The sequence below is a fragment of the Cibotium barometz genome, chromosome 15 (genome assembly GCF_041138505.1).
Source record: "Cibotium barometz isolate CiBa-2024 chromosome 15, ASM4113850v1, whole genome shotgun sequence".
In the NCBI taxonomy this organism is placed as follows: Eukaryota; Viridiplantae; Streptophyta; class Polypodiopsida; order Cyatheales; family Cibotiaceae; genus Cibotium; species Cibotium barometz.
The window spans coordinates 41,424,265-41,436,717 of record NC_141060.1 but is presented as its reverse complement, the minus strand read 5'-3'; positions in this window follow the sequence as shown (position 1 = coordinate 41,436,717).

Genomic DNA, 12,453 nt, shown 5'->3' with positions numbered 1-12,453 from the left:
CTGTGCGTGTGTGTACGGGTGTCTATGTGTGACTCCCTCACATAGATGCATGTATTTGTGTGTCTCTCTCACATGCATTCTCTCTATGTCTCTGTCACATGCACAGACACAACCCTCTCTCATATATACACACTCGTGCACATGGTACTCTCTCTTTCTTCTCACACTGATCTTACATACACACTCTCTCACACACCTAGAAGCTCTCTCTCTCTCTCTCTCTCTCTCTCTCACACACACACACACACACACTCCTTGCACACACACGTGTGATTGTAATGTACACGTACATATGTGCATGTGAATGTGTATATGTACACACGCGTACATATGTGCATGTGAATACATATTTATAGTAAATTATAATATTTATAATATATCATAATATATTTGCTATTTACATATCTTTAATTTTTCTTATTTATACTTATGTATGTATGCATGTATATATATATATATATATATATATATATATATACACTATAATATATTATTATAAATTTAATATATTTATTTATTTATTTAATATCATTACTTAGTTTATGTTTACATATTGTTATTATATATATTTGTATTCTTTATATATTTTATACTTATCTATTATATATCTTTATATTTTTATATTATATTATTTATTTATTTTCTCTTATCTCAACGTATCCCTACACTCATCTCTCTCTCTCTCTCTCTCTCTCTCTCTCTCTCTCCTCTTCTAACTGCCACATGTCCCCTCCCCTTCGAAAAACTTGCACATAGCAGATAGTATAGATAGATATATTACACACACACACACACACACACATGTATATATATAATGCACACTCACACATATATATATGTATTTATAAATGTAAATAAAAATACACACACATATATAATTAATTTATATTTTATTAAAATCAATATTTATTTTCTCTCTTCCCCGAGGCCTGGCCCCATCTCACTCTCACTCTCTCTCTCTCTCTCTCTCACACACACACACACACACACCCTATCTCTCTCTCTGTCTCTCTCTGTCTCTCTCACACACACACCCTCTCTCTTCTCTCACACACTCTCTCACATGTAGAAACTCTCTCTCTCTCTCTCTCTCACACACACACACACACACACACACACTTGTATGCACCAAATGTAAATGCACACTCTCTCACACATAGAAATTGTATCTCTCTCTCTCTCTCTCTCTCTCTCTCTCTCTCTCTCTCACACACACACACACACACACACACACACACACACAAACCTATGCTTTTCACACTCACTAAATAATATTCCTTTGTCTCTATCTCCCACACGCACACACATACACACACACACACATACACACAAACATGCAACACCCTCTCTTGCACATCTTTGGTTAGATGTATCACTTAATGTTTGCAGATTTATTTACACCATGAACCTAAAATTTGGGACGACTCACATATGATTACTCATTAGTCTTCTCACCTAACCTCATGCATGTGAGATATTATGTGACTGACAAAATGGTTATTTCCAACAAGCCCTCTCTGGTAGCATTCTCTTTTTGGCTAGCCGGCGCTAGCTCGGTCATGTTCATGGCACTACACATGTTATGGAGGTAGCCGACGATGAAAGAATAAAGGCTCTACTATAGATACGCTGGCGAAAGGTCTTAATATTGCTTTTGGAGATGTCCTCTAAGCTCCACCTATATAAAGGAGCTAGGCGAGTGCTGAGACACTCACTTAGCCCGTTGATTTTCTTTTGGATGTTTGCCATGTCTCTAGTATTAGCATTGTGCTGCTGGGAGTTCTTCTTCTCAGGCAACTTAGAATTGTTGATTTATCTCGCATAGCGATGGTACTTTGTGTTTATGGCATACCTATGGGTTGATGACTACATGGAAACACATAGTGTGTTGATGCCTGTGCATGACTTGTATTATATTATAGGATGATGACCCTTGGGAATCCTATACATAATACATATCCGACTCTGGATAATCTATATGCAGGTTTTTGAGATATTTCTCGTATCTTATACCACAATCAATTCTGAATTGTTTTTCAGATAAGAATATTGGTGTTTGGATTTTACTGATAATGTTATGTTATGCACAATTTACAGGTTAACTACGCTAATATAGGAGTTTATATTGTGTTTTTTTCAGAAATTTTAACATTGATGTAAAGCATGGCTCTTAAATTTGGTTTTCTGTGCGTATTGATCCTAGATAACCAATGGTTTAGCAAGGCTAATAACATGAATTCAGTATTATAATTTTTGGTCTTTTCTGGGTTGCATTAACCATGGAAGTAATATCATATTTTGGAACAATACAAACTGATTTCTGTTTTGATTGGCAAGTTGAGGCTTATCCTCAAAAGCTAATTATGGAACACCACTTTTGGTTGGGTATTACGATGATAACCAGCAAATGGCCTGTGTATGGGTCTGCATGGTTGTGGCTAACACACTTGGCGGATTCTAAAAATTGGGCCGGTGATAACCGGCACAATATTTGCGTGGTTTAGGCTCTTAAATCTGGTTTTTGTGCGTATTGTTCCTATATAGCCGATGGTTAAGCAAGGCTAATAACACGAATTTGGTATTATAATTTTTGATTTTTCTGGGTTGCCTTAACCATGGAAGTAATAGAACTATACAAACTGATTTCTGTTTTTATTGGCAAGTTGAGGCTTATCCTCGAAAGCTAATTGTGGAACACCACTTATGGTTAGGGATTACTGTGATAACCGGCAAATGGCCTGTATATGGGTCTACATGGTTGTGGCTAAAACACTCGACAGATTCTAAAATTTTTATCAGAACTCAAAGAAATCGTTACAATAATGTATAATCTCAGAATTTGACACTCCGATCTCTTAAGAATTGAATGGTTATTTTAGGATAGCTGTGAGGATTGCATGGTGGCAACCACTAGAATGCATTTCATAAGAATACTAGGAAGTGATTATGTATTTTTACACAGATGCAGTTTTCTGAATTTCTCCTAGGACTAGTCTAACTGGATGACCAATACTTGGACTGTTATGATATTGTCTAGGGACTATCCTCTGAAATACCCAAATACTTACATCTTGATAGGATGTTGCCCTAACATTATTAGTGTTATTCATTGATCCTTTTTAGGAATACTCAGATGATAATCATCTTTCATAAGATACAATATTGTACCTCTCTAACTAAGATCACTTGGCACCTGGCATCTCCCATATGGTAGATTACCCCCTTACTTTGGGATAATACTTTATTCTAGATATATCAAAGGGAATGATCCCACATAGTAGATTACCCCCTTACTTTGGCATCTCCCACATGGTAGATTACCCCCTTACTTCGGGATAATACTATATTCTAGATATATCAAAGGAAATGATCCCATCACTGCATAAACCATAGGCTATTTTGGGTGACATATATAACATGTAATAGGTCCTTTGACACCTGCAAGACACATACGGGCTAACTCTTTGTTTGTCTGTTTGAATGGATGCAGGTGACAAGATCTATTCTCTGAAAATATTTGCATGGTTTATGCTCTACAACAACAAGATCCTTTTTCACTTAACGAAGTCACTAGCTCCTTGTACTTGTAACATGATTATTGTATACAAATCTACTGTTGTATAATCATGTTAATGTTTTTACTAGTCAAGTTGGATATGGTTCTTGGTTTCTCTGACGGCTCTGCTAAGGTAGAAGACTGAAAAACACACACACTCCCTATCTCTTCTCACACACACTCTCTCATACATAGAAACTCTCTCTCTCTCTCTCTCTCTCTCTCTCTCTCTCTCTCTCTCTCTCTCTCTCATACATAGAAACTCTCTCTCTCTCTCTCTCTCTCTCACACACACACACACACACACACACACGCGCGCGCGCGAGCGCGCGCGCACACACACACATGTAAATATATATTATATATAATATTATGTTTTATTACATTTAGACACATATACCTATATATACATCTTTATGTGTATTTATAAATATAAATTAATTTATATTTATACCTATACATACATCTATATGTGTATTTATAAATGTAAATAAATTTATACATACACACATATGTATACATAATTTTAATTAATTAAAGTTTTAATTTTAATGAAAATTTAATGGGTGGGTGAGATGAGCTCACTCTTAATAAATGTATCTTACATGTAATGTCTTTTCTTTTCTTTACACTGAGAGACAGAAAGAGAGAGGCACCTACACGAAGTTTTCATCATGAAGCTCACCTTTTAAGAGGGAGGCCCCTATTTTTTTTCAAAGAAATCATTAGGGAAGAAGCGATAGCTCACTTTTTAAAAATTGAGATGAGATGAGAAAATTCAAAATTGAGGAAGGGGCACCTTGAGTCCCTCCTCTTTCTCCCTTGGCCATCTCTCTCTCCTCTCCTTGGTCAAGTGGAAGGGAAATAGCTTGTGTTTAACAAGAGTATAGATATAAATATAAATAGACATAGATTCCACATTGGAGAAAAAAGCATTGTTCACACTCTATTTAAGGCTAAGGGTGGGATTACTTTTAGAGTCTCCGCCATTTCCCTTGGGCCCACTGTTTTAAGAAACTAGTAGGTTGACCCGTGCTTCGCACATCTCGTCAAAAATCCAAATTCAAATTCTACCCCAACCTCCTCCCCCTCTTCCCGAACCTCCAAATTCTTTCCATGTGGCAGCTTTGTGAAACTCTTCTGTTATATAATACTAGTTCTGCACCTGCGCTCTGGGACTACTCCCACCACAAAGGAGATGGTTTTAGAGGAGATAGCAATAGAGAGTGACATGTGGTAGAGGGGAAAACTTGTGCTTATTAATATATAGTATTGATAAAGAAGGAGAGAGGGACATGGCGGCGGACATGAGTAGGAACCCAATCCGGTATGCTACCAGTGCTTGTTCACACAAGGATGCTTTGCTTGATTTTCTGGCAGTGGTTCAATCTTGGGCGCTGGGGTTGGCCCCCTATATATGGGGCCAAGTTCAACATGCTGCCAGTGGGCATTCACACGCGAGGGACCTGTTCCCACATAGAAGTCAGAGGTATCGAGATTATGAGCCTTTCAAGTCGATCAAGCTCATGAGCCATGTTCAGGGCTCGACAAAAACGGCATTTCAATGTATTTTTTCCGGCTCAAATTTGGGCTAGAAATATATCAAGCCCTAAAAAAAACGATTCAAATTTGGGCTAGAAATATATCAAGCCCTTAAAAAACGATTCAAATTTACAACTTTTAGTTAAAATACCGGGAAAATATGCAAATTTAGCCTTTTAAAAAACGGTTAGTTTATATTTATCGAGCGCTGGGTTAGAGAGAGAAATAGGAGCGACTCGGGAGGAGGCGCCTCTGCGGGGGCGCTGCAACGGCTGGGGTACTGTGTTGACTCCCCAGGCGGCGTGTGATCCAGGGCTTTGAAATTCAGTTGGTCACTAGACTCACTACTGCTGGATAAGTGCTGATGATGAGTGGAAACGGGAGTCAGCGAGCATGAACGCCCGATTCCGACATCGGGGATCGAACCCAAAATCGACACACACACACACACACAGAGTCCAGACTCCAGAGAGAGAGAGAGAGAGAGAGAGAGTGTCTAGACCTAGAGAGAGGAAGGCAGATCAGATGCTTGTTCTTGATGTTGACGGAACACATGGCAGCATTGGCAAGGGCGGCAGGTTTCGCGCGGGCATCGAGACAGTGAGAAACCTTCAAAACGAGAGTACTTTCTGCCACCCTTACCGTGTCATTTACGGCGGAGGCTCTCTTCCCACGAAGGCCTAAATTTCCTCCGCCCGTCCCACCACAACGCTTCCTGACGTTTTATCCGACAATAGGTTCCGACTCGCGGCTTGCTCCTCCTCAGTCCCGACTCTCTGCCTTGGGACCTGCGCCCAAAAACGTCCATAAAATAGCTAAATGAGAGCTGATAGCGATCATCACATCACAGCTCGCTTTTCCAAAAACGTCAATTATTTCAGCTCAGCTTTCTTTCAGAATTCTAGCTCGCGGGCCTTGGCTACACTCTTTGACTCTCCGAGTCCCAATTGCACTAATCCAAATTGGAACCAGGTTTGTAGCTGGATCATCCTCTCATTAAGCTTGGGAGTCGGGACTCATGGTGCTCTAGAGAAAGCTTGAAAGAACAATAGAACTAGTTCAGTGCCACCAGTTCTCCTTCTACTAGTTCTCGACTACTCGTGTTGGCGGCACTGCTCCCACCCGTGCACAATCTGCTCCTTGTTGTGACATGAACTAGAGGAGGAGCAAAGAAGATGGATAGAGAGAATGATACGTGGAAGGGAAAAACCTGTGCTTAATAGATAGTATAGATTTGAGGGGGGAGAGCCGCCACATTTTGAGAGTACTTGGAGCCTGTCCCAATAAAAAAACCTTGCGGAGGATATCTGGGGTCCAAGGCAGTGTTCACGAAAAAATTTAAAAAAGAAGAAACAAGCTATAAAAATTGTTAACTTGAAAGTTGAGGGTTAAATATATAAGTTTACAAACAAAAAACTACTCATATTCGAAATTTAAAGAAATAAATTGCAAAATTTTCAAGTACAATATGTATAAAAAATTTTGGTTTAAAAAATAAAATTTAAAAAACTTTTTGAGATGTGTTTGCAACAATAGATCACTCAATTCATAAGATGTCACAAAACTTGGATTTACCAAAATAAAACTTTCAAAGATACAAGCCAAAAAAACTTGAGTATTTTCGATGATATATATCCGAGACTCCAGTTACAAAGAATTAAGTCTAACATACTTCAGAACTTCCAAGTCCAAAGTATCATACATGATTTCAAGCCTTCATTCAATCTATATGTATGTAAACACGTCTTGATGTCTTTGCTCTAGCTCTCCATAATCTTATGTGTATAAACATGTCTTGATGTCTTTTCTCCAGCTCTCCATAATCCAATGGCATTTGTAAAATCAAAACACATAATTGGAGGATCTTCAATGGATATTCGTATGAGAACATCCATACTTCTTGTCTCCAAACGGTTTCTCAACTTGTTTTTAATGATGTTTTACACACTGAAACCTTTTCACATATTGTAGGACTGCAACATTGCAACTTATCCCAAAGAAATTAAGGTAGGATACTTCATACGCCACACTTTATTTCTACCAATCAAACTCCATGTGCCTCTCTGAGAGATTTTCCTTTTCAATAAGATACACCTTGTACCTTAACGACATGGAACTCCTTTCTTAAAGATCTTTCATCTATCATTGCAATCGATCTGAATGCCATCTCTTAAAGTGATAGTATTCCCATACTATTTAACTAATGCATCTAATTCAAGTGCCCGAAAGCTCTTCAACTCTTTGGAAGAAGGAAACCCAAGCAGAGCAATGATATTAAAATTCTTCAAATTGGATGAATCAACAAATTTGATTTGTAATTGTGATTTAACTTCCAAGCATAACTGTTTAAAATCAAGAGCTTGTGCTAAACCACTACCAATTGCATGCCTTTCTATCCAAACACCATAATATATACCCCCCTTCATTGCCTTACAACCAACCATGTTCACAACCAACCATGTTCACAACCAACCATGTTTTCTACCAAACTCTGGTATAGATGGAAATTGAAATCCATCATGTCCTCGAATATTCACATTGATATCCAAAGGACCAACAACAAACTCCACATCCAACATTGCAATTGTACAGTATGTCAAACTAGGGATGTTTATCACATTAATAAAGCTTTTTTGAGATAGAGTAGCGAAGTGATCAAGCATATCAACAAAAAAATGTAACATGTATACAAACCTAAAATTTGTAACCATCTTGTATAGCCTTGCATTCTCTTCTTTAATGCACAAGAGAAGAGGCTCCAAGACCTCACATACCTTTACCACAACTTTGTGTCTACTACTGAGCCATCTTAGCGTATGACTTTTATCGATTCTACGATGTGGACAATCTAACTCTTCTTCCAATTGTTGTGCTAACCTTGTAGTCCTCTTAGTGCTTTTCCTAGACATGCTAGCAATCTCATTTAAATAAACTAGGCATTTGCAGATCCTATAAAGGCATCAGACATGCACAAATGTGTCCTATGTGCAGCACAATGTATATCAGTCATCATGAAAAGGACTTCTTTTATGCATTAATGTTGTAAGCCCATTTGTAACACCTATCATAACACTTGCACCATTTGTTCTAAAGCTAACTAGCTTTAAAGGATGAAGATCATAACTATCCAAAAAGATAACAAGAGTAGACACTCTAATCCCCTTGATTTCCAACAAATCCAAGAAAGATGTGCATGGCTCAGAGTCAAGCATGTAGCTTGCATCATATACAATCAAATTCTGTACAATTGAAACATCAGTTGACTCATCTACCAAAATGCCATGAATTCGTATTCTAATAAATAATAGAGCTACATATTGATTCACTTATACAAGAGGTAAACAAAGGTAGTAGCCTTGTTTGCCTCGTATAAATCTTTTGGTGATGACTGCATGTCACACATTGATAGTAAGTGCTAGAAACTTGCTAAAGGCAAGATCTTCTTTTGCAATGTAATAAGCACTTTGAAACAAGTTTAACACCTTGATCGACATCTCTCTGTTGCTTTTGAATCCCATCTTTTAGGGTTTTAGTCCCATCCCATAATTGGTAGAATATGTTGCCAATCTATGTTGGTTAGAAGTTGTATGCACTCTAATTTCACTCAGCTAAATATTTACAGATCCACATATTCCAAAGTCACGTGTACATCACTTTCTAACAAATAGTACAAAATATTCGCTTAACTTGCATCAAAGTATGCCCACTCAAAGGAGGACAAAGTCCATGCATCATTCCACATAGCATAAGCACTATGTATCCTTACCTCTTCGTCTTCCTGAGTACTATTGGACATATCCTCAACATTCAAAACATTTCCCTTGCTTTGCTTTTACAAGCTGATTTAGCCTTTTTCTTTGCTGATATTCAACAACGTGTGTGAAACCAAGAAGGGCTAAAAGAGTTGATTGTTTATGTGCCATATTTTTCTATAAATAATTATAGAAAAAAAATTAATCACAATATATGCAAGTCAACTAGCATGCAAAATAATCACATATATTACGATTAACAATTTTATACACATAAATAAAATCCATGAGACTAGGCCCTATGTTTGTTTTATATATTTTCATTAAAAATTAAGCCTTTATAACATTAAACTTTATGTGACACAAAAATTAAACTTTTTACATTTCTAATTTTATATTTGAACATTTTAAATAAAATCCATAATATTTGACATTGAACTTTAGATAAAAAGGTTAACATTTTATAATTCAACATTTCACATAAATTGACTTTAAATTTAAAACTTTAGTAATACAATCAAATCAAAATAACTGAATGCCAACCTATACTTGGTTGGCTGCAAGTATAATTGATGATTAAATAAGTGAATATATATAATAAGAAATAACTCTCTCTCTCTCTCTCTCTCTCTCTCTCTCTCTCTCTCTCGGGCCTCAAATCTCTCTTGAGGACTTGCTACAATGAAATAATTTAACCTAACAAGGTTTAGCACTTTAGCATTTACAAAAAAATGAGAAACAATTTATGAAAACAAAATATGACTAACATATCAAAGCCCTAGTTTGTCTTGCACATTGATAAAGCTAAAAGAAAAAGAAAACCAATAACCTTCTATGATGTAGATAATGGATAAAAAATACATTGTAGAATAAACAAGATATTTTATTTTATGCATAACTTATATCTCAAACATATATTAATCTCACTTACATTAACATGTAATATAAGAATACTAAAAATATCTTATCATTCGGTTGAGCTCTTGACCCCCGAATGGAACAAAACAAACATTTATACATGTTTTTGAGCTATGATTCCCTCATGAGCAGGGACTGTGTCAGCCCTTGCTCCCTTGGAAACAGCAATGAACGCATGTATGCTCTTGGGTAAGACTTGAACCCTAAATGGCATAAAATTAAGGAAAACTTATGTAGGGATATAAGCTACGGTTTTCCTCATAAACAAGGACTGTGAATGCTCATCGCCCCTTGTCACACCATAGCCCTACACTAAAACATAATAGTGAAGAATAAAAATACTAAAAAAGTAAATCCCATAATAGCCTTCATGCAATAAATTACATCCTTCATGCAAGGTCCTACATCCACACATAATAGCTTTCATGAAACTAGATATAACCACAATAATGAAAATAGAAGATGACATCATCAAAACCTCATAAACAGGGATTGTGTTCCTCATAATGGTAGCCATAGCCCTACACCAAAACATAACATCAAAGAATAACAACACTAACAAAACAAAGCCAATAACAGCCTTCGTGCAATAAGCTACAACCTTCATGTAATGTCCTACAAAAACCACCCATAATTATTTTTTTGCAGTTAGCTATAACCACTTGACAATGAAGATAGAAGATGGTATCAAAACCTACATGTTGACATTTGGACATGCCCAATAAAAATTTTAAAGGGTTGGAGCTATAGTTATGAGGAGGGACCATCTTAGCCCCATACCCATCACAACGGCAAGGGGTTGAAGCATACCAAACAACATCCATAAGCACATAGGCCCTATCATGGAGAGTCAAAATTGCAAAGGGAAAGGTAATAGTTGGAGGCAGGCATCATTATTCACAGATGTAGAAGCTCAAGGGTTACAGGTAGGCCTCGGCATGGAGAGTCAAAATCGCAAAGGGCAAGGTAATAGTTGGAGATAGACATTATGATTCATAGGATGTAGAGGCTCAAGGGTCGCACGTAGCCCATGATCATCACAAGCATCATAGGGTCGCATGCGGACGATCAAGAGGATGCAATAACTAGCATACAAACTTAAAGGCCCAAGTCTTAGCTAAGGCTTAAGTGTAGTAAAGTATTATAATTTAGGGTTAATTTAAAAAAACCTTCTACACAATGTACACAATTGATGGGTGGCCTTAACGTGCATGTATAAAATCTCATATTCCCACCGCTAGTAAGGACTCAAGCATCATTAGAAAATAGAATTCAATGTTGGAAACTTGGGGCATGGGGAACCTCATTATTATAGCAATATTATCCACTAATATTCCATGTGGCTTTATCCTATTGGACAACCACCTTAATCCTTAAAGAAATTATCAGACCTTAAAAACCCTCTTTAAAAAATATTAAACCATGTAAAACTTTTTTAGTTCAATTTAGCGTTATGAAAAACCTTGAACTCACCTATTCTTGTAGGAGATTCACTTTAAGTCTCAAATTATTCGTTAAAAAAATTTAAACATTTAGTTTTCACAAAGTGAACTCTAAATATTTACAGTTTTATTATCATTATTTACGGGTTTTGTGTGAACACTAGTCCAGAGTTGCTTTCTGATAGCCTCATGCTCGTCTATTTCGATATTTTGATCATTAAATAGAGTTACTTGTTAAAGTAAATTATTAAAACATGAACACTATTTCTACGAAAATGAACACTATTAAATAGAGTCACTTGTTAAAGTAAATTATTAAATGAACACTATTTCTACGAAAATCATCATTTTGAAGGTAAGCTCGTCATTTTCAAGGGTGACTTAGCCCCTCCAAAAAGGGGTCCATGGTAGCATTGTTTACCTCCCCATGAAGAGGTCACGCATAATGAGGTGGCTCGAGATCCCACTTGTGGGAGGTGCTGACGATCCCCAGCACCAATGTTGAAATTTGAAGCATTGAGAGGGCATCAAATCCCTTCAAACCTTCTAGAAAAGGCCTCTTAGAAAATAGGGTTACAAACGAAGGCCACAAAAGGCCGTTATTTTATTTTTTTTTTCTAAAATTTACACATAAACATATGTGAAGGTCAACCTAGTTTATGGCCTTCAAATTAAAGGTTAGGGTAGGCCTTCAGATTGAACCGCAACACCCCCTAGAACATCTTTCCCCATAATGGTTTTGACATGGTGGTCACTTGACAAGGCATGGCCTTTTACTAAAGATTGGCTACATGGAGGACATACTATTACAGGTCTTGCTGCTTGTGAGAAGTTGGGTGATTGACTATTGCAAGTGCACGGATGCGGAGAGTAAGGGGATGAGGTCCTCTAGGAGGATTCCCTTCTTCAATGCACCTTCGAGAAGAAGACACCTGTGGTATGGGGTTGGGCTCTAAGCAAAAGTTTAATTTAAATTCGGAAAGGAGGCTTTGACGTAAGTTAAGGATGTAAAGGCAATATAAGGGGAGAACCAACTAGCCACCTCTAGAATAGCTTCCCTTTCTCCTGCTCCTGCTACTTAAATATAGTGTTGGGGGGGGAGAAATTGTGTGAAATTGACATGAATCCTTCTCACCATGGGTTGGTAATTTTGAATAAGCATTTTCTTCATACAATTGGAGGCTGATACTGTGTTAGTGCAGAGGTTAGAATGGAGTTCAAGAGTTCCAAGGTTATGGGTTGG